This window comes from Macrobrachium nipponense, chromosome 6 (assembly GCF_015104395.2).
Source record: "Macrobrachium nipponense isolate FS-2020 chromosome 6, ASM1510439v2, whole genome shotgun sequence".
In the NCBI taxonomy this organism is placed as follows: Eukaryota; Metazoa; Arthropoda; class Malacostraca; order Decapoda; family Palaemonidae; genus Macrobrachium; species Macrobrachium nipponense.
Genome location: NC_061108.1, coordinates 19,812,648 through 19,838,452, shown reverse-complemented (window position 1 = coordinate 19,838,452; position 25,805 = coordinate 19,812,648). Strand labels below are relative to the sequence as shown.

Below are 25,805 nucleotides of genomic sequence, written 5' to 3'. Positions count from 1 at the left end.
AGAAAACGCAAATAAATACACATACAAACAAATATACATATACAAAGATAGTTTTATCACCTAAACACACAGGAGTATATAATAGTCAAAAACAACTATACATATACATAGATAGTTTTATCACCTAAACACACAGGAGTATATACATAAATCAAAATCATCTTATATTTCTCTTGATGGCCCAGTGAGTAGACCACATGTCTACCTCTTTATTTAATCCAAAGTCGCAGGTTTTAAAATCCTTGCCAGCCTAAATGAACTTGTCGGTGATAAGAAAACTCGTACCCAAAATGAATTAAGGTAAAATAAAGAATAATCATCAGAAGAGATGGGGAGTTTCTTGAATTTTTGGTACTGAATTTCATGTTTGCCCTTGATATACAGTGGCTTAATATTGCACATCTTTATGCATATATATAATTATTATTATATATTATATATATTATATATATTTATACTTATATATATATATATATATAAGATATATATATATCCTATATATATATATATATTCTATATATATATATATATATATATAAGATAAGCTAACAAATGAGGCGAGGAGTTCTTGCTACTCAGAGTGGGAAACTAGAGACTAATTGACATAAAAAAAAAAAACACATTACAGACAAAACTACAGACACAAATCTAGTTCCAGTTATTGGAAGGAAGAGAAGATCGGAGCCACTGTGAAAAGAGCTTAAATTTGATTAGCAATCAAAGTTTCTATTAGTCATCAAAGAATTATCATCAGGAGAGATGGGAATTGCTTGAATTCTTGGTACTGAATTTCATGCGTTGCCCCTGATATACAGTGGATGTTTGGATAGCACAGACATGCAGATGATGAACAGACTTCTGGTTAGCACTGATCTTGCTAGGATATGACTTTCTAGGGAGCGCCCAAACTGATCTCTCTCTCTCTCTCTCTCTCTCTCTCTCTCTCTCTCTCTCTCTCACACACACATATTTATATATATATATATATATATATATATATATATATATATATATATATATATATACTATATATATATGATATATATATATATATATATATATATATATATATATTTATATATATATATATATATATATATATATATATATATATAATATATATATATATATATATATATATATATATATATATATATATATATATATATATATATATATATATATATATATATATATATATATATATATATATATATATATATATATATATATATATTAACATTAAACATTTTTACCCTAAGATGAGAGGTTTTCTATAAAAAAAAGAGAAAAAAAAGCACGCACGTACACACAAACCCCTTATAAACACACTGGCATTCGCCTCTATTTGCACACACACACTTCTGGATATAAGGTCTTTCTATCCTATCCTCATCGTTTCTCCCTATTCCTACCATGGTACGTATACCCCAATCTGTGTATTAAAACCAGTCCAAGTTTCACTCATTTTTGCCCACCTGCTATTTCACTTCCCTGTTATCTAACTCACATTTAATTACATTTATGGTCCACATTTCCATCTCTTCTTCTCCAACTTAAAATGTCTCCGATCTAAACGTTTGCTTTAACCAGTTAACAATCATATATAACTCCAGACCCCCACTCATCTTCCCACCATTACATCCACCTACTTTTTATTAACAAAAACTCGAACAAATTTTTCTTTTTGGAAACCATGTACGTATTTCTAACAATCAAGCGTCATTCTAAATATATTCCCTGAGGCTTCTTCCACTTCCATTTACCCCAGGAACTTCATCCCTATCAAAACTGTGATCTCTTTTTGTCACCTACCCTTGCATTTAACTCATCTAACACAACCACCCTTCAAATAATCCAAACCCACACAGGAACAAACTCTCTGCTAAAAACATTCCCTTCCTTACTTATACTTTTTCAATCCTGAACTATAAGCATTCGCCATCACAACTTTTACTCGTGATTACTCAATCTTAAATATACGCTATCACAACTTTTACTCGTGATTACTCAATCTTAAATATACAATCCCTGAACTTGTACTTTATCCACAACCAACAATCTTCCTGGCTCAAGCGCTATCCCACACATAATTACTTTTTGTCTTTTCCATTCCTGCAAATACTGACCTTTAGTCAGCAATTTGACCTTGTCCCACCATGCGGCAAAATTTCCTTCTTTCTTAACTTGAACGATATCAACTCTCATACATTTCTTGCCTGCTCAACCAAAACCCGAAGACTATATCTATTCATTCCCTGTTTTTATTTGTACTGTTTATGTATTTTTTTTTTAAACTATTACAAGTTACGGTACTGCAAACCGTTCACCTTTTAACTTCTAAACCACAGAGAGGGACAAACCCTCATCAATATCAGAAATGTCAGTGATGAACTTGAGCCATCTATGTTAATACTTATATTTAGAGGCAATTTCCACCCACCAAGGGATCTACAATCTATGCTAGGCGCCACCCTAGTACCTCCTGGTGTTTTATTATTCTCATTTGTCTATACATACATACATATATTGCTTCTACATGTGTTAAAATATCACTCGCTTATCAAGCGCATCTAAAGTTTTTCACATAAGCCATAGTTCCTCAATGCAACTTCATTGTATTGTACACAGTTTGATTCTTAAAGGAATTAAATACAGCAAACTATGGCATGACACTTATTGGACTGATTCCTTTTGGATAAAAAAATGGCAGTGCGACACCTGTACACTACAATATTATAAACCTACAACTGTAATATCTTTGACAGGAGTTTTTTTTTTTCGGTGAGGCATATTTTAACTTCAGTTCCATTATCTCTACAGAAACATTTTTAATCAACCTCAACTATTTAGCAAATCGTCACAAACTTATGTGCACAAACCACCCTTTAGAATACATGTGCTCAACAAGATGTATAACTGAAAGTAATAGTAAGTGTAATAAAAAATAAAACATAATTGTTTATTTCACTTTAGCATACCAGCACCTAATGCACTTACTGTAATACGGAACTATATCCTGAGGTTTCTGCTTTGATTACAGAAGCCACAACAATGCCTGTATTATGATATTCTCAGTGGTTTCATAAAATGGCAAGTTATGTGACCCTGAAATATGGAAATCTATGGCAGTAAATATTTGGACAGTGACAACTGAAGATTAACTAAAGTTCTTTGGCCTTAATCTCTCACTAAAATAAAAGTATTTATGCCTAATACTTTTATATACTGGATTTATAACATTTTGAATTTTACTCAATCAAAATCTTTTGTAACAAAAGCATCCATATAGTTTACCTTATTTGAAAGAAAAATAAAAATAACTTGTTTTTACCGACGATTGAAAATCACACCACCCGTTATCTTTCAATATTTCCTCCAGTGCAGTACTATGCATGCAACCATACAAAATCACACGGAATGTTTTCAAGAACACTAATTTGATTTTATGATATATTTTCTTCTTTCAAGGTGTTAGGTAAGAGGTTAAATTTCTTGCACCCTTGATATACAATGCCTACTATCGTGTGACTCATGCTTTCTAGTGCTCCAATTCAGCTCAAACTTTCAAAATTAAGTTTTTCCTTCATTGGATTTACGAATGCAGTAGTCCAGAAAATAATTATTGATATTCACCCAAATATGAGCCAGTAATGCCATCATAGCTGCAACGCCCAGTTGTTAAAAAGAATAAACAAATCGTAACTTGAGAATTATGATCATCATTTGGCAAAGATTCGTTCTCACTTTGCGGTATTCGACTTGTTTTCAACCTCTCTCTAATATGTACATGTTGCCAACGTGTTCATGACATCCTTTACAGTAGTGTACACACACACTACCGGTAATCTGAATACAATGTACACTTGTGTTTGGCTTGAGGGTCCTTCCAACACAACGTGAATTAAAACCCTTGTACATCCTAAAACCAAGTCCTTCTCCCGTCCCTCTTCCTCCCTCTAACTCTAGATTCTCCTCTAATCAAGGGCAAGGCAGGCAGAAGATAATCCTAAAAGCTTGCGTAACAAATCTCATTAATGATGTAAGGAGTAAGAACGTTCTTTTGGGATTTCCGTCACTGATAATCTGGCGCCATAAAAAAAAAAAAAAAAAAAAAAAAAAAAAGAGGCGACGGGGGCGCAATGGCACGGACACTGACAGATGAGGGAATGATAATAAAATGATACTAACGAAGGAGGGCGAAATGATGTGAATATTACAAGCCAGGAGGAATAAAAATAGTTTCCGAATGACCTACCAAATGTGTATTTTTAATATATGCCTTCAGAGAAGTAGGATTAAAGGGTAAAATTATTCGTTTAATAAACAACTCAGACACTTCGTTAAAATTACCAGCCTTTCCAAATATTTAAACCATGAAATAGTGGTGTTTAACCCCGAAGTAAGAAGATCAAAACATTAAGAAGAATTGGGAAAAACTCTCTATCGCGAGAGTATATCATATGTTCTAAGAGGTCCACAATAATAATAACAAAAAAATTTTAAAAAATGTTGAGAGTTCGTGTATAATTTAAAAACCTTTAACAAAGCTTTCGAACCCTTCCCTGGGTTCATTCATCTTCAGTACAAATGAATGATTAGACACACCATGTACTGAGGTGAATTTAAAAATAAATAAACAGTCACTAAAGATTGTTGACACCGGTCGTTAGCTCGTTTATGAACCAGGTGATGAAGAAAGAGGGCAGTTAACTCCAACTAGGCTATTTCATCTCCCTTACCAATCCTCCTGGCTGTAATTCTGTTAGATCTCAGCAACATTTCTTTTTTATTATTATTTTGGACCTCTTGGAACATTAAGAAGAATGTCAGGAAACTAAAGAAGGCCATTAAAAACTAATGTACACAAAAATCAAGGATGAATTCTGATATTACCATGGAGTGTTGTCAAGCGTTTGAAATCTGGTTATGACTCAAGGAGTAGAATTCTGTTAAAAGGTTAAAAATCACTGTAGCTGGAGTACAGTAATCATAAATGGAGCTTCTTAGACCCAGTGGCAGGTCTTTAATGTTTTTCACCATAAGGAGAGACAGTAGGCACTACAGGTACGACCTAGACAGGGATTTGGAAATTATTTTCCAATCAGACTGTAACTAAAGCACACATCAGAAATAATAGAATATATTACCATAACACGTCTGCAGAAGAGATCCACCAAGGGAAAGTTATACCAACTGACATGAGGGAAGAATATCAAATTGGTAAATGAAGGAAAAAACTATTATTTCGCTGAGAAGTTACTACTCTATATTTTTCACATCTTTTAAGATTTGCCTATAATGAGAAACAGCTTCAACTTTTACCAGTTTCTGTTACTTTTTAAAGCGTCATTTACCATGTCCTTTTCTATCTAAAACTAATTTCGCACAGCCACTACGAAGGCGAGCACCGTGAACTGAACTGAATATATAATTTAGGCCAAAGGCCAATCACCATAAAAGGTTTGAAATGTGTAACAGCAGGAAAACCTCACAGCAATTGCATTATGAATTAATTGTTAGGAGAAGGTGGAAAGTAAGATGGAAGAAAGAGAATATGAAAGGAGGTCGAGCGCAGTATAACGACTCAATTTCTAGTGTTTTCCTTTTGTCTTGATTCATTCAGATCGATACATTCTTTAGCCGAGAAGGAGAGCGGGTTACTAAAGTGTACATCACGCGAGTGTCTGATCTGCCTTGACCTTTGGAGAGAGAAAAATTCTCACATTTAATGAAGATTTAAGGAAATCATGATTAAACAACACACTAGTCATGATTCCTGGTATTGCCTCTCTTACATATGATATTTTTTTATATGTTAACCCTTATTCTGTTCTCGGTTCTTATGACTTCTAATTGAAAAGGTTCAAGACCACCAAGTAAGCTCTCTAGAGACGGACTTAATATTTTTCCGAAGGAGTTGAACATTAGGCTGATTTCTGAAAAACTTAATTCCAGCTTACAAGATTGTGACAAATCAACAACTTTTAAGATTCTTAATCAAGACTTACAACCTCCCTGTCACTGCTTTCTCCAATAACGGTTTTTCCAAACAGTTTCTTGCACTTCATCAATCATAAATTAAGTCTTCGGCATTAAATGCACTGACTTAGTTTTGACTGGAATACCACCTTTGTGGGCGAGTTTGTATATATATATATATATATATATATATATATATATATATATATATATATATACTAAAAATTGGAGCTGCAGCTCTCGAAATCATACTTGTAGGCGTCCAGGGAAAGGTATTCGATATAATTGAAGGTTTATTGCTAATGCCGACATTTTTACAACTACATTGTTGCATCTTCAAGGCTGAAATACAGCGAGTTGATTCTTAATAATTAATCATAATAACACTTACAATAATATATAACTAAAATCACTACAGTAATCTCTTATTTAAAATGTTAACTCATTGAAAAATATATAAAACACACCATTGACACGAAAAGAAGGACCTACTCAGACGGGAGTTATAAGGAAACTGTTTAAACAAAATTACTATAAGAAACAACAAGGCACACACGCACAATAAGGCAACGACGAGACAAATAGGGCCATTAAGCAATGAACAATTGTGTAGATGATGTTTGGGTGTTTAATGATGGGACAGTTAATTTTATCATTATGGACTCTAAGGTTGTTAGGTCATTGTTTTTCTGCGTTTGTCCTATTATCTGGAAATCTTTGTTATCTATGTATGTTTTGCATAATTTGGAATGATTCCTTGTGCAAAAGATAAATAATGATAAAATTAACTGTCCCATCATTAAACACCCAAACATCATCTACACAATTGTTCATTGCTTAATGACCCTATTTGTCTCGTCGTTGACTTATTGTACGTGTGTGCTTGTTGTTTATTATTGTAATTTTGTTTAAACAGTTTCCTTTTAACTCCCGTCTGGGTAGGTCCTTCTTTTCGTGTCAATGGTGTGTTTTATATATTTTTCAATGAGTTAACATTTTAAATAAGATATTAATGTGTTATTATGATTAATTATTATGAATCAACTCGGTGTATTTCAGCTTTGAAGATGCAACAATGTAGTTGTGAAACGTCGGCATTAGCAATAAACCTTCAATTATATCGAATGCCTTTCTCTGAACGCCTACAAGTGTGTGTGTATATATATATATAATATATATATATATATATATATATATATATATATAAACACACCTATATATATTCTTAACATGAAGGCTGGTTCTACTGCAGGGGTGCATATATTACCAGCTAAAATTCCACAACATTAGTTTCTTTATACGCCAATAAAATGGGTGAGTAAGCCATTGTATTGAGCCCTCTACGTACTCTGCGACAATAAGTATATATCTTGCACGATGTTTTGTGTTCGGGCTTCTTGGCAATTCAAACCGATGCAAAACCAATCAAAGTCATCAATTTACTTGCCCGGGGTGATCCGGTACTTACGTTGGATTGACGAAACGCTTGTTGCAAGTTCGATATTCTAGTCATTTGGGAGTGAGCTACAGAACTGGCCATAGGATAACCAACCCTGAATTCTCTAATATAAGAAACCATGCAGCTCACTGTAAAATTGAAATTAACAAAAAAAACATTTTTCGATAATTGACAATACCCAGCACAACCAATATATAACGACACTTGAGTCTTTCCATATCAAGTACCTCGTTCCTTCCCTCAATTCTAGTCAATCCTCTACTCAGATTTTCTTGGCGTTGTCGAGGTCTGGGCAAACGACGGTTCTACAGCCATTCCTTTCTTATCCTTCGCTTTGTAATGGTTCATATTCCTGTTTAATCTTGAATTTCGTCTATTTTGATGTCACCTTGTAAATAATTTTAGTTTTTTTAGTTCTTAACAACAAGTTTTTATGAATAACTTTAGTTTTTTATATTGTTTTTTAAATTAGCAAGTAAAGTTTAATTTTATATTTTATAAATGTGAATGATTTTTATATTACAGACTGATGATGTGTCAGGGTGCACGAAACGTTATCTTAATAAACTCTTACTGATATATATATATATATATATATATATATATATATATATATATATATATATTATATATATAGTATATATATATGAGAGAGAGCGCGCTCTGCATTAAGGCTATGACACACAAACACATTATAAAGAAAAACCTACGATTAAATTTTAAATAACATCTAGAAATATGGTTATAATACTGATAAACACCAAATAAAAAGGTAAACATGACCATTCGATTTATTTAAAGATTTTTTTAGGCAATGCTACCTTTCCTACCAATATCGATGATCCATAATGAAAATCAAGAAATACTATTTTATTATTTGTACTGTTCAACTGCAGTTACTGGTTTTCAGGACAATTTCGAGTTGAGTGAAGTACTTGTTTATGAACAGTGCATTATCTTAAGTTTCTATTGAGCTATTTTTCATTTTACATTTCTTGTATTCAGACTGAGTGACGGAGTTAGATACAGCTATGACTAACAACTCATAGGAAATTAGATGGATTGACCGAATCCGTGCTATAACCTTCAGAGAGGCCAGGGATGCTGGCGCATCCTTCATTTCACATTCCTGGATAGCTAAATACATTAAAAAAGATGAATCTTTTGTTAAAAGAGACTGGAACAAAAATCCAGATGACTGTCATCATGAAACGAGTGAGAATCTTGGAAGGCCTGAAGTCTTTCTCAGGAGTCAAAAGATATCATAGCTGAGGCAGTGGGTAGAACAAGAAAGTCTACGTAAATTGGCGCTTGAACTAGAAACAAAAAGGGGAAAGAAGATAAGTTATAGTGCTGTATATGAGTTGAAAAAATCTGGTATCAAGCCATTTCATGTTATAAGCAAGCCCAACATCACTCAGCAACAGTGAGAACACTGCATGGTTTTGTGGCTCATTTCTTAAAGATTGGGATGAAGCTGACTTTCTTCATGTTGCCGCATCAGATGAATTCTTCATTTACACAGTCAGGAAGCCTAATCATAAAAATGACAGCATTTGGGTTGCAAAGTTGGATGATATCAACAATGACGTGCGCTATCACCAAGTTGTGAAATTTCCTGAATGTTTGGGAATTTTTCTGTTTCACAGCCAAATGGTTAATGTGGATCATCAAGGAAAAAGCACAGACATAGAATGGCGAATACTTCAGAGAAACTGCGCTTACTGGTGGAGTATTTCCTTTCCTTAAAGATCCTGAAAATGTGTTATCTGTCAAAGAAGTCACATTTTTGCATCAAAAGGCACCATGTTTCAAGGCTCTTCAGACATAGGAGCTGCTTCAAAACAGTGGTATCGATTTCTTCTCGTCAAGTGAATTGGTAGTATCTTAAAGGATTGTGTTGAAGCGTGCACAGTGAACTATGATGGTATACCAAGCCTCGATGACCTGCGAAGAGGTGACCTAAGTGCTCAGGGAAATGGAGTTTGAGTCTCAGCTTTTTTACGATTTGCTGAAATCATACCCCTCAAGAATGCAGGCTGTGGCACAGGCAGATGGAGGCAACACAAAATATTAAATACTCTGAGAGAAACTTAAATAAATACCTGTTCAGAATTACTTTTGTCTTTGTCCATATCAATTTTTGTTTATGCTGTAGAGAAGGGGGGGGGGGTCCTCTAATTTCGAAACACCCTGTACACAAAAAAAAAAAAAAAAAATATACATACACACACACACACATATATATATATATATTAATAACTATATCAATTATAGATATATATAATTATATATATATGTATATATATATATGTGTGTGTGTGTATATATATAATATATATATATATATATATATATATATATATATATATATATATATATATATATATATGTGTGTGTGTGTGTGTGTGTGTGTGTTTGCGTGTGTGTGTATATACATATATATACATATATATATATATATATATATATATATATATATATATATATATATATATATATAAACCAATAAAACAGATTAATAAATTTCAGTGAGATATAAATCCCTGCTTGGAAAGGCTCTGGTGAAAAGGGGATAAAGACGAAAAGAGGACACCAGACTAACTGGGATGGGTTGGGGGAAAAGAGCAAATTACGTAACGAGTTGGAACAGTGCCAGCAGCAAACCCAAGTTCATCTGTATCGAGGAGAAAGGGAAAAATTCCTGGCAAGTTGTTCACTTTCATTCATTCTTTTCCAAAACGACTCTATGCTGACTTACATATTTCATCAAATTAACTTTTAGTTACGGCTACATTGTTTTCTTCAGTCTTAACACTCACGATTTCTGTTCTTTTTCTTCAGTCGCAACAATCACGATTCCTGTTCTTTTATCTTGACACGAGACTAGTATTGTAACCGAAACCTTCATGATTATCTTTTGGCAGCCAGTAACAGTAAGTAGTAAACCACCATTAGCAATCTGATTTGGGAGATATATTGTCCCTTAAGAACAAAAATGCTTTTTAATTTTGTTTTGATCCATTTGCATTTCCTTTGCATTGTGTTGCACGGGATACCTATCAAGGCGATACAGGTTAAAGAGTCACACTGTACTTGGAAACATATAATATACTTAAAACTGGATGTAAGCGATGAGCTCCTCACAATAAAGAAGGCATATATTGTACCAAATCAAGTAACATCGCTGAAATATTGTGTAACAATATGTAGTTAGCGTTGGGAACTAACCATACAAAGTCTTTGTGAAACGTCTACAGCAATACATAAATGGAAAAATCACTATTTAATACTGCAGAGTACTTTAATCAACAGACAAAACTATCATTAATTCAAGTCAATTTACTTGGCTTAAAAAAGTCTTTGCAGTACAATATTGTATTCAGTTTGCTGAGAACGACAGTAGCATAAAATGTTCCTGAAATAAAAACAAAATAATACTTGACGCAGAGTACCGTAAAAGTATTTCCTTCATTTTGGAAGGGCCCATTAAGACCATTACAATTTCTCAAGTCGTAGTCAAATAATAATAAAATAGCGCGAAAAAAAGAAGCAAAAATAAAAAGACGGCAAAATGTGAAGTATTTTTTTCATGACGTGAAAATAGAAATTTAAGTAAGTGCTTGGTATAAGTCACATTTTTGCATGAAAAGGCACCATGAGGCTTCCTTGCATTTTGCGCATGGTACATTTGATTTCCTTCTTTATTAGGTGATGTGCTAATTGTAGTCATATCACATTACCCAAACGGTCAGAAATTCCTGAGGATAAATTATAGTGGACAATCAATGAGAAACACTGTAACTGTCCATCATTAAGTTTAGTGGAGTTTTTATCTACGCCTGGAAACGATAGTCCTCTAAATAAAAACTAAGAACCCTGAGAAAATTTTTCCATTATGATCATAACTCCATGCGACCTACAATTCTCGGAAGCCTCGAAACTTTCCCGTCCTGGGACAACTATGAAACTGGTCAGAGGTTTTCATGCTCGTAAGATCACCAAACTGCTTTTCAACTGAACTAAGACTATCAGCCAATCAAGTGTGGTGGTTGATACTTGATGCGGAACTGAAGTTCGCCCAATCAAGACAGTTTTCGATTAATTTATCGAATATTTAAATGCCTCAGCATACCAAGATAGAAATGGAATTTCAACCTATAGCAATTGATGTCTGAGACGATAACCAGGAAACCGTTTTAACGTTGGCTTCTATTAAATGTTCCGGTCAATCATAACTTTTATCCACCCCCCCCATCAGTTGAATATGTAAATATTCCTTCCGGCCGCCAGTTAGCTTATGCTCTTTTAATAATCAACAACAGGACGAAACGAAAAGGAAAGCTGTTAATAAAAAAATAAACAAAAATAAATAAACCGGAGATATTCATGCTTTTCATTAGCGATCGGGCCAGAACTGAATTCTTTATTCTTTATATTTATGTGATTACTCACCAGTAAGGAAGTCTTTATTATTTATCTTCATGTGATCACAAAAGATTAGGTCACTCACTAATAAGGATAATAGCTGCTGTATACAGAATTTATGCAATACTTTGTAGCACAGCTAAAAAGAAATTCCACAGCATTACCCCCAAACGATAAAATTAATGGCAAATGAAAAGGGTGCACAGCAATGTTAACACATAGAAGAACTAAGACTCATATGCGGTCGGAGGTTGCTGAAATCGCCACATGATGTTTAAAAGACCTAGCAGAGGAACCAAGGCCAGGCGAAAATGACAATTTTATCATTCACACTCAATGCAGCATGTGGGTGTTTCCAACTTGTACTACTAATGCTCTTGCGGTTTTCTTCTCTATATTTTTCAGACTTGCCTCACGCCATTATTAGAGGGTGGGGTAGGGGCTGGAGGTCCCCTCGGAATATGAAAAATATCCCAACATTTTCAAACTTTTTTAGGGAATGCGTTTCTGCTGTCGCCTGTCAGGGGTATCAGACGGCTCTCGCGCAAGACTGCAATAGAAAATACATGGTGGCACCTGAGCTTATTACCTTCCAAGGGGAAGTTGGATGTGCCTCTGCGTGAATGAGAGAGAGAGAGAGAGAGAGAGAGAGAGAGAGAGAGAGAGAGAGAATTTAGTGAATAGAAGAAAAACTCTTCTTACTCATCATAGCAGCAAGGTATCTCAGGACGGGTAAGATAAGTTTTCATATAAGAAAAATTAATGCGCAGAGCAGTGAGATATTCCGCACTGGATCTCCTGTCATGATACAGATTCAACAAAAATAATTCTGGAAAACGACGAGTGGGAAAACTAAGGTACTTCCCAAGTCTCTATGTAGATTGATTGAACAAGATTGAGAGTTGTACGGTCTGTCCTTATGACATTTATAAATAATGGCCTCTTATAAAAGGCAACTGATTTTCTCTTCCTTATCTGAAAGATCCAGTTTCTCAGATTGTCAATGATGGAGAAAGCTAATAAGTATTATCATAAATATGTCACTCTATTTTTCGTTAAAACAATATATCATCTTCAGTCTAGTGTAAGAAACACTTGTGGTAAAATTCGAAGTATGTTAGACAAAAATGTTACGAATAAACGAAGACTGGAAGGGAAGACGAAGGTGAACTGACAGCTGAACTGACAGCTAATCAGTCAGGCAACAGCTGACTGCACCACCAGAGGACGTTTTTTTCCTTGAAAGACACACCACTACACATGATTATGTCAGTAACGGATACAGTATTAATGGTGATACTACACTTTAATCGATAAAATTCGGTAATGGTTTCATAATTCTCCGAAATCAGTTGATCGTTTTTTTGTTTTGTTTTTTGTTTACAGGGGCTAATTATGCATAGTACGAAGATCTTCCACCATTGCGGCTTTTTTTGAACTATTTGCCGATGACGAAGTGAGGAAAATGGCTGTTCATCAGACCGTTGTTTACAGTTAGCTTCAAGAGGAGAACTTTCCTAATACCAACATTCTCTGCCTCTAGAAATGACGTTGTGTACAATGCCGTCTCCTACATTTTGCCGACTTCTCACTTCATGAAGCGGACTAATATCCTAAATTTCGTCCCCTGGTGAACCTTCTTTTCATGTTGGTTCGTGTCTCATTAAAAGCTTGAGAAATCACTTTCACATGATGAAGCCACGATTGAATACTTGGGTAAAACATGGGTGTAACCAGTGGACCCAAGGGAATCCCAGCAGACTTGGATACAATGAGAGAAAACAGATGTAATGAACTGTCCTCTGAAGTCAGTTCAAATCAGTTGAACAAATAGGAAAGAGGAGCGACTGAATGTTATGGTATGCAACAAAATATTGTGGCATGCAGATGGAGGGATAATTCAGTTGTGACAATACCTCAAACGGTACCAGCAGGTGATTCTGCAGATGAAACGGAAAGATATTGACATAAAGGGATAAGGAAGATGGAAGCTGGCCCCTCAAAGACCAACCAAGATTGTACAGTAAACACATAAGAGGAACTGGGAGGTAAAACCAAAATGTTAGCAAATACCAAATTGCCATCAGGGGAGAATCTGATGGTGGTATATATCGATTAACATGTTGAAAATAATATAAACCTATAGAATATTACATTTTTTTTGTGTGAACACCAGAAAACTATACTAGGAAATGACTTGCATGACACACGTTACACCCCATTCTGTGCGTAATATGACGTTTAGAATGAAATCGAAGCTATTGGCCAATAAATTACTCCATACTAAATCCAGAAATACAGGAAAATCGCAGCCTTTCAGGATAAAGAAAAAAAAACTGGAAAAAATCTGGAAGGGGTTTCTATCTTTATTATTATTATCATTATCATTATTATTGGATAATAAACAGCCTCAACAAGAGTGGAATCTTGTTATCCTGCCTATTGAAGTACATAATTCTTTGTCATACCGTACAATGATTAATATTATCATTACTTAGACTTTTCAGCAGGAGTTTATATATATATATATATATATATATATATATATATATATACATATACATAGGCTAATACATACTATACATATATATATATATATATATATAACTAATTATATATATATGATATATGGAGATATATATATATATATTATATAATATATATATATATATATATATACTAATATATAATATATATATAATATATACATATAATATATATACACACACTTACACATATTTTTTGTTCATTCCCTTGATTCCATGGGACTTGAAACGTAGCATAAATCGTGAGTATACGTACATATATTTGTATAACATTAACTGTCACGGTGCTTTAACAAGAGTTGATTTTCCTAACATGAAAGGGCGCTAGAGATCGTCGTTCGCTTGAGTTCCTGTTAAGAGACACTTATAGCTGTGATACAAACATAACAAGGCGTATTTCTTTCTAATGAGCGCTCTGATGCTCTTTTGGGTATTGTAGTTATATAATCCCAACATATATATATTGTCATTCTCTAAGATATTCTGCATCACAGCACACACACACAGACAGATATATATATATATATATATATATATATATATATATATATATATATATATATATATATATGTATGTATGCATGTGTCTGTGAATCTCATATAATGCTATGATAGCAGTTTCTCAGTTAAGAAGTTCATTATACAGCTTGCATGTACGAGAGAGAGAGAGAGAGAGAGAGAGAGAGAGAGAGAGAGAGAGAGAGAGATTAGTAAAATCATGAGGACGGAAAACCAAGAGAGAGAAAAGACGGAAAAGCACAGTGTGTCTCGCATACCTCAGCGCCAAGGAAAAAAGTAAAAGACGAAGTGGGAGGGGAAAACGGATTTGAAACAATACCTTATTTTCCATCGAGCGGGACGCGAACGCACTGTGAGAAAGTTGGTGGTGTTGCTATATTTGGAAACTCTGGCTACTGACATCCCCATCCCCGTATCCCCCCCCCCCACCCACTATTTCCTCATCCCAAACCCCTCCCACTCCCCAATCCAGATAGCTCTCCCCATCCCGGGTAACCACATGAGCGCCCAGCTATTCCTAATATATTGTTCCCCTTTAACCTTACTTCTTCCCGCTTCCAATCCCAGTAGTCTCTCTCTCTCTCCTCTCTCTCTCTCTCTCTCTCTCTGTATCTTGGTGTCATTCTTGTTATCCTAATTCGTTGCAGTCTAACTGCTTCACTGTCTAAGGGGCACAAAATTGCAGCCCGGTTATTGCTCTGGAACACCAGACTCAAAGTAGCTTAGATTATGGTCAACTCTATAGAGAAGAACTAGCGCCCTATACGTCGACCAAAAAATGGCTGTTATATTAATGACGTTACTTGCCATCCCAACGCTCGTTTCGGGCTGCTTCCATTCTGCACTATTATATATGAGCCTGTGGTGCAAGAGACTGCCGTGGGGCTGGATGTCGGCAAATGTCAATGTGAGGTGCATAACCCGAAGACTTTCGTTCTTACAACCAAGGAAAAATATGTATGGCAATGGTAATGGTAACACTTCGTCTCATTATATATATATATATATATATATATATATAATATATATATATATATATATATATATATATATATATATATATATATAATATATATATAAAAGGGGGTGCGACCCGCTCTCATTTAAAAGTCTACAGGTTTGACTGACCTTCAATTTTTAATATAACAATCCTTAATCATTGATGGTGAAAGAATAACATCCGCGTGCATTTCGTGCGCATAGATTTACGTTTTACTACTGGATTTGACCCCGTAAGGAAGGAGTGCCGTCAGTGCAACTCAGGCGGTGCACTGTAGGCATGACTTAGGTTCTTTGCAGCGTCCCTTCGGCTCCTATCGCAACTTAAAATGAATCATTCTTTCAAAAAACTTTGCCTAGCTCAATACCGAATGGTTCCATGGTTCATATTTTCTCCTTGCAGTAGGTTATTTGAAAGTGAATCATTTATGAGAATAAAAGGAAAGAGGAGATTTAGAGTTGTGCTTTTATTCACATAGGAACAGATGCCCTCAAGTCGTCTCAGGAATTTTTTTACCATCTTGGGTCTATTGTACATTCTCAGAAAGTAGCGTTACCCAGAAAATTCAGGTGTAAACTGGGGTTACTTTATTGCAGTAAGATAAAGAGTTGCTCGCAAAGACATAAAGGAATGAATATCTGCTGCATTCATCGCCATCTCCCCTCATTAGGAAGTTATCAAAATGAACCAAATTTAAGGCCGTAGAATCAAATCTACAAGGTATTTAATAAGAACGTAAAGGCAATTTACTCCGATTCCTATGAATTTGTATGGACACTTCCGGAACCGAAAATCAATAGTCTAAACACGAAGGTTTCCTTGATTTAATAAAAGACTTCAAAGAATGTTTTTTTATGGTTTCACGATGGGCAACTGCTGCAATGCTATTCAAAACTGCTGAGGAAAGTCGCAAAGACTGTAAAAACAATATCATTAACACTTTCTAAGATTTATTTTGAATAATAATAAAATACGTCCATGAAGGCAAGAACACAAGTACCGAATGAAGGCATGATGTTTGGTTAGAACTGTCAAGGCAATAAGCATTATTTTTTAGTTTCTCTACTTTATGGATCCCTGAATGTGATCTGGTTATATAAGAGGCAAACTTTTAATAAAATCTCTCATGAAAGCTAAGCAACTGGTTCATACACGCAAGTTTTATCACATAAGACTAAGAATGGAGTCGCAGATAATGATATGCAATACAGTATTTAATATAGATGCTTATAAACGAGATCAACTGAACTTACACATTCGTACATTACGACAATTATTTAGGTTTACTGGATTAATGAATAAAAATAACCTGTCAACACTAAATCTTAAACAATCTCTTCCATATTTATCTGATACTTTCATGGCGAGGTATATTGCTCAAGATTTCCTCATATTGGCGCATTTTCCAATAGTCTTTTAGCATGGATTATTATCTGTTACTTTCCATATAGAGATGCTAAACATTTAGCACAGCGTTAGTCATTTACTTGGATCTTGAAATTTGTCGTACAGTACACAGCAACAGCGACCAACAGCATTCTCAACCATTTACAACTCCTAATGGCTTTCTTTCAAAATAACGTTTCCCATGGTTTTTAGTTTTAATATTGGAAAATCCAATTAATCCGCATAAAACAAAGGCCAGTAGCCACCAAGAAAAAGTAATTACTTACAAAAAGTAATTACTAACAATTGTACTTATTTCTTTAGAATCCCCTTGAATGGCTGTTGCTCTATGTTAAGACCAACTCAGAGAGAGGAGAGAGAGAGAGAGAACAAATTACGAAATATTTTGATCATATACCATCACTGAAGCTACATCGGGCTCTACACTGAAACTTTCAATGAAGTACTAAGAACCTCCTTCTGACGTTTGTACAACTACTCTTTTTCCCACCGAGTATGTTTGAATATTACTGATAGTATAATGTTTATTTTGTTTGCCTTGGCAGATGCTTCCTCTGCCGTTATTTGTTTTGTTTTTGTACTGTGCTAAATTTATATAAGTGTTTCGCCGCGGTACTGAGTCCTTAAGAATTTACCTAATACGCTACTGACCACAACAAAGCCTGCAAACCAAAAACAACAACTCCATTTGGTGCACAACTGGTTTTATTAAGCAATGATAATGGCCACAGGAAAAAATATGGAAAACTAGACCGCACATTTACCCTAATTATGACTTAATGACAGGACAATGAATTATGATTCGCGTTCATACTGAAAAGCACAATTCCATTCTCTTGCTGGTGAGATTAGCTTTTAATCCTGGGAAGGACAAAATCATTTAACTTGTTCGATTAACATTGAACATAAAGGAATTAAAGTTAAAAAAGGAAAGAGGAATTGAAAACTTTCCTTTTTGCTTGGTATTTTTCGCCATAATTAAGTTATTCTTATCATAAACTTACATAGAATTTCCAGCACTGAATAGCTAATTGGCTGATATACATACACCCATAATATTTATATCCTTGAACAGGTGTTTAAAAAACATCGTGAGAAACGGAATTGTATATTAGTTATTTACTCATCGTTTCCACACAAAACTACAATTAACGGCAGGACTTAAGAGGAATGTTTTTAACAACAGTTCTCTTAATTTCAACTTGAGACTTATGAACGACTTTCCTCAATAAATAAATAAATAAATAAATAAATAAATAAATAAATAAATAAATAAATAAATAAATATAAATATATATATATATATATATATTATATATATATATATATATATATGTATATATATATAAATGTGTGTGTGTACATATATATATGTTTATATATGTATATGTGTGTGTATTTACTTTGCAGTGCCCCAAATAAACTGTAAGTGGAAATACATCTGCTTCATTCCTTTACTGTTCAAGACTTCCTTCGCAAATGCATGCACGGATATTTACCACTGAATATAGTCATGTATAGATATAAATTTAAAACATCTTAAACCTTGTCTGTCAGACTTCGACGACAAAATTCCTAACACTGAAGGTTAAAATAAATATCAGAAATTTTATATCTGGCTGTAAAAGACTTCAGTACAACAATATAAATGAAAACATACGAATTTTATCCAAACTCCATTTCACTCCAAACAACCTTTAACAATAACACACATGCAATGCGATTTATGGAAACTAAAACTAGATCAGTTTGAGTGTCAAAAGATATTCTGATGATGATGGAGCATGGGACTTATATAATATATATATGTATATATATATATATACTATATATATATTATATATATATATATATATATATATATATATAATACTCTCAAATACAGGAAAGCTTTAGCGCCTTTTCCCTTCCCTTTTTTAAATGAGTCAAATGACTCCTGACTTATCAACAACCCACATCTACTCCCGAGCTACTTCCATTCCGCTCGTAGTTAAGCCTCTCTCTCTCTCTCTCTCTCTCTCTCTCTCTCTCTCTCTCTCTCTCTCTCTCTCTCTCGTTTTAAAGGAAAACAGAAAAAATAGGTTAAATCCCCCCTCGTCTCTCTCATTTCATAAGTAAAAAGAGAAGGGGATATTTTAAGTATTCTAATCCTCTCTCTCTCTTTCTAATTACATACGTCAAAGGAGAAAATATACTTAAGCATTCTGTCTCTCTCTCTCTCTCTCTCTCTCTCTCTCTCTCTCTCATATTTAAGCGGCAGCATGTCAAAAGGCGAAGTTAAGGAGAGCCTCTCTCTCTCATTTTAGATGTTACAAAGCAAAAGCCCAGATCACAGGACTTCCCAACGCACTCTGTTTACCAAAACCTTTTCTTCCGTAGAGGCCGGTCTATCATTATTTGAAATCATGAATCTCTTCTCTACATCTGCACTCATTTGTAAGGCACAGACCGCTCTTATTCATGTTAACTCTAGTTCCCTGGGAGTAACCGAAAAAATAAATAAAGACAAAATCAAAGCATAAACGCTCTCAGGTGAGTCGAAGCTTCATAAGCGTTCCATCATTATTCTTTCTTCATTTGAAACAATGCCTCAACAAACCCAGAGCTATCCAATTTATTTTCTCTCTCAACAAATTATCCCAACTTATCTTCTGTCCAGTCCTTCCCGACTGTCTGAATCCCTTTCCACGTATCTTAATTCATCTCCCCCTATGACCCCACCACCTCCCAGGAGACCCTTATCTCCTCCTCTAGCCTTCTTTTGGGTCACTCAGGTCACGAAGTAATCCTTGGATGAGGGGGGGATGAGTGAGAAGAGAGCACCATAAAGGGAGGAGGAGGCGGAGGCGGAGGAAGAGGATGGGGGATTCCTTTAATGCTTCCTACTTCATTCCTTCCTAAGGATTGGCTGAGTAGTATTAGAGTCCAGTGAGAGCTCATTATTTCCTTCGTCATCTTTGGAAATGAGATTCTTGAAACACGAAGCCATTCCACTAATCGATTTTCATTTTAAATCTTTGGCCCCACGCTGAAAACGATGAAGTGATTTCCTCGACGTGGAACGTTCATGGGATTCCTACATAACTGACCTTTTCTGACTCCTAAATCATAAAGTATTTGTTTTACTTTCACTTTTGAGTCTACAAAATAACATTCTGTTACTCCTCTGGAACTCTGATACGAGACATTGAATATCATTATTGATATACAGAAAACAAGGCTAGACATAAAACACAAATTTTTGTACATTTACATTATTACTTCTTGTAATAAACAGGGTTGGCAATGATTAAATCAGACTGATTTAATCAAGTGATTAAGTCATTGACTTTTTCCTTAAAAAAAGTCAAGATTTTAAATGTTTTCATTCTTTAATTTTTTTATTTGAAAGCAAACAAATTGAAAAATTTTGTTTCGAGGTTAATAAAAACTTGAGCATAACTGTGCTGCATTTATTTATTTTGATATTAAAAAAATTGCAAGGACATACTTTATGCCAGAACTGAAACCTAAAAGATAAATCAATAGTAATCCTGTCATAAATGCATTTTGAGGACAAAAAAAGGTTGAAAAAACACCTAACAAGTAAAAAAAACGAATAAAAAATCAAATAAATCACTGGTAATAAAACCCTGGTAATAACACACTTAATACACGTTGAGTTTTTTTTAATAATTCCCAGCCGAATATTTCAACACTTAATCATCCTTCTGTCAATAAAATCTTTTTTATCTATACACACATGATGCCAAGGTCCATATTATATCAACATTACAGTATTGCACGACAGGATATATATATATATATATATATATATATATATATATATATATAGTATATAATCATATATATATATATATATACGTACTATATGCGTAGTGTGTGGAGGGTAATGGAAGTTCTTTTATCTGGAACCCCAAAACTTTGGCAGAAATAAATAAAAAAACATAGCAAATTTCAACTTCTGGTTTGTGAAAATACGCGAGCATGAAAACTAATGATCCACTCGGTATAAAATTTTTTAAGATAGGATTTACAAAGGTTTGGGTGAAAAACCTCAAACTATGAATGTGAAAAATTAAAGCTTTGCAAGAGTAAAACACGTACTATAGTATTTCCAAAATGACCAGAGCTCTCTGGTGGGCTGTGTGGGTCCTCCCACGTGTGTTTAATCTCCGTATATCTGCCAAATTTATAACAACAACAGGGAGGTAAATCCTTTTTTCTCATTAAAGATATCAAATATCATCTTTTCCGTTACACAGAATTCTAAATCTATTACATAGGTTTACGACTGATAGTTTTTTTTTATGCAATAACACGAAACGGAATCAGATTGTCTATCAACATGGCACTCATTTTGGCGCTGTTGCCAATATTTCAAACAACTCCATGTGTGTTTAAATCCACGGATAAGCAGCTTAGATTCTCTCCAGAGGGGACTTTCGGTGGTCACAGTATATGCCTGGAGGCATTTCTCCTTTCTACATATATCTTGATTTCTTAATGTCGTAGGTATAGAATAAATTAGTGAGCAAGGAAATATGAAATAAAACATAACCAGTAAGGTTGACGAGTGAGAAAATAAACAATCGTGTATCTCTCTCTCTCTCTCTCTCTCTCTCTCTCTCTCTCTCTCTCTCTCTCTGACAAAATAACAGAAAGGAAACAATGACTGAATATTGCTTGAATACGATATGACAACAAAGTTTTGGCCTGACTGAATATAGAGTGACTTTGACATCGACTTATGAGTCATTCCTGGTCATCTCACCAGCCATGGATAGACATCAAATTCACAGCCGAGAAAAGACAATCATATACAATATAAATAGGTATTTTCTAGATGAAAAGGCGAATGGAGGGCCTATGATATCCCATAAAAAAGCTATAACTCGGACAGCTGTAAGATCTATAATCTGGTTACAAAAGGTTGAGACTCGAGGGTGATTAGCACTGTTGCCATATTTTCTGAAACTCGTTCAAACTTGTGACAATCTGGTAGATTTGGCATAATTTTTGAGCGGCGCTGCCATTTCCTCGTTTATGGGTGATTAAGGCAAGTGACCACGGGTCACAGTAATAAGAGGATTGTCTCCATTGTATGTCACCTCCCTCCCTCTATTCGTCGGTGCGAAAGCAAAACACGATCAAAACATTATACCTTGCTGTACAATTTTCGAGTTGCTTGATGCAAATTTATTTAGGGATATATATATATATACCCTAATTCAATTTTGCCCGTCCCAATATTTCACAGTCTTCGTTTTTTTAATAATAACTGTTACACTCAAATAGATGGTATGGCTAAGGGTTCTCCATTAGGGCCCATATTTGCAGGCATTTTTATGTGCTCCCTTGAGGAGCAATTTTCAGACACCTGTCCTTTGAGTTACTATCCGCTGTTCTACAAAAGGTATGTTGACGATACCTTCGCGCTTTTTAAATCCAAGTATGACGCTGAAAGGTTTCTTGATTTTCTTAATAGGGCACACCCAAATATAAATTTTACTATGGAGTGCAAAGGTGATAATAAACTACCATTCATAGATGTTAAATTTAGTCTTACGACAATATGATCATTTTAACACTTCAGTTTACAGGAAGAGAACTTTTACAGGACAAGGTTAAAATTTTTATAGTCACTGTTTTTATGGTTTTAAATTAAACTCTTTATCCACATTACAACATCGTGCCTTCTCACTGATATCTAGTTGGGAGTTTTTTCAAGGAAGAAATCAACTTTTTACGTCAGTATTTTACAAGCAATTATTTTCTCACAACACTTTTTCACAGGTATGTTTTTAAACTTCTTAACATTTTTATTCCAAAAGTCTCTTTACCTACTGTGCTTAAGATTCCATTTTATGCAGATGTACCTTTAATCCATGACAAAAATGTCTACGATGCACTAAGAAAACTCATATTTGATTACATACCAGCTATCAGATTTAATATCATCCCAGCAAATCCTCTTAATTTAGGTAGTTATTTTAAATTCAAGGATAAACTTGACCCTTTGATGACCTCATGTGTTGTGTACAAGTTTAATTGCCCTAGATGTAATCTGGGGACCTACGTGGGATCCACACAGAGGTTACTAAGGGTCAGAATTGATTGCCATGAGGGCGTTAGCTATCGAAATGGTAACATACTTGCTAATCATGAATTTTCTAACATCAGACAACACGCCAATAAATGCAAACATAATATACAATACGAAGACTTTGAAATATTGGGATGAGCACCGAGTGGCAAAATACTGACAATTCTGGAGCCCTTGTTTATTAAACAGCTTGTTCCTCAATTGAACACTTATTAGCAGTCTTCCTCGACAACTCTTTAGCTTACGTGAGCTGTTGCCTGTCATTTCTTGTCTATTCCTTCTGACTTCTGTCCTTCCTTTCTCTCTTGATGGTTGGTTCTGCTACAACTAGTTTTTATTTTTTTATCATTTTACAAAGTATTATGTCTTGTATTTGTATTTTATCGCTTTTAATGTTAATTTTATTGTTTTCTGTCTTTACAGCTTGAAAATGAAACCTTTGTATTTTGAAACATTGCAATGAATGTATTTTAAGGACCACCTGAGATGTACTTCCTCCTACAACAGTCATATAATATATCATATATATATATATAATTACTTATATATAGGCCATATATATATATATATATATATATATATATGATATAGATATATATGTATTATATAATATATGTATATATATATAATCATTACAATTCATGTGAGGAAAAAAATTAAATTTCTGACACACGTGAGCATGAGTCAGAAATATATCTATATCTATGATATATATATATATATATATATATATATATATATATATATATATATATAGATATAGATATTAGATATAGATATCGATATATAGATTAATATATATATATAGATATATATATATAGATACATATATCTATATATATATCTATATATTCTATAGATATATAAATCTATATTTAGACTATATATTATATCATATATAATAATAGGATATATATATATACATATATATATATGATATATATATCTATATATTTAAGTAGAATATTATATTAATAAAATATATATATAATATAGATATATATAATCATATATATATATAGAATATTTATATCTATCTTTAATATATAATTATAAGAATATATTAGATATATAATATACTATATATATATCTATATATATATATTATATATATAGAAATATATATTTAATATATCTATATATATATGATATAAGTTATATATATATATATTCTATATATAGATATATTCTAGATTAATTATATATATATATATCTATATCTATATAGATTATATATCCATATCTATATAAGATATATATCCATATCTATATAGGCATATATAGATATATATATAGATCTATATATATATATCTATCTATCTAATCTATCTATCCTATCTGTCTTATCTATCTATATATATATATATATATAATATGGTATATATTATATATAATATATTTATATATATATATATATATATATATATATTATATATGGGTGCGTGAAACTAGAGGACATCCTAAAGAAGTGAAGAAATGAGAAAATTGGCTTCCATAAACTGACTACCCGGTGCATATATCTTAAAGATTAGTTTCTAACACATGACTACTTGTGATAGCTGTCACAAATTCACACGCGACTTTATATACATATATATATAATATATATATATATATATATTATATATAGTATACCATATATATACTACAAATATACTTACCCAGAATTAGCCATGAATACTGAATTCACTCTGCCTTGAGAATAACTCACACCCATAAGGCGTGCATATGGTACCTACATCTAGCCCAGCTAGGATTCGAACCCGTTTCCTTCGGGATTGGTCCAAAGATGACAAAGAGAAATACAGACTGACTTCGAATCTGCTATACATATTACTTCAGTCGAATTCAGGTTCTGTACTTAGAATGGAAATTAGAACTTTTCTACAATCTAAATATTAAGCCATAATTAACCCCTCATATTCAGTTTAATTTACCGTGGAATGAAATTACACCCAAAGAGAACCATAGATATGTGGTAGTTCTTGGGTATAGTTCTTGGGTATGTGCACTCGCACTGACCATGTCACGTACCAATTCCTTTTGGGTTACAACAGAAGGGAAAGTGACTTATCCATTCTTCCACTCAGCCATCAAGAAAGATTTAAGATGGTTTTCACTCTGTTGCAAATATTCATATGGAATTTAGGTCTGGTACTATAATCGAAATTAACGCATCTATACTAAAATAGCTGTCTAAAACCTTGTGACACGTGGCTCTTCATGACAACAAAATATTTTGTCTCTTCATATACAGCAACTAAAGTTTTTTTTCTTTTTATTTTGAAATACTAATTCACAGGTAACGTTTTTATGCTGCCAAACATTAAACCACAAACAACTCGATACCGCATTCAC

The 25,805-nt window shown here is 33.6% G+C and overlaps 1 protein-coding gene across 15 annotated transcripts in view; it reads right to left on the bottom strand.

Annotated features, from left to right (window-relative positions):
- The window catches only part of LOC135216705 (protein quiver-like), a 782,257-nt gene that overhangs the window by 42,695 nt on the left and 713,757 nt on the right, over window positions 1-25,805 (bottom strand). The gene's annotated exons all lie outside the window — the stretch shown is intronic.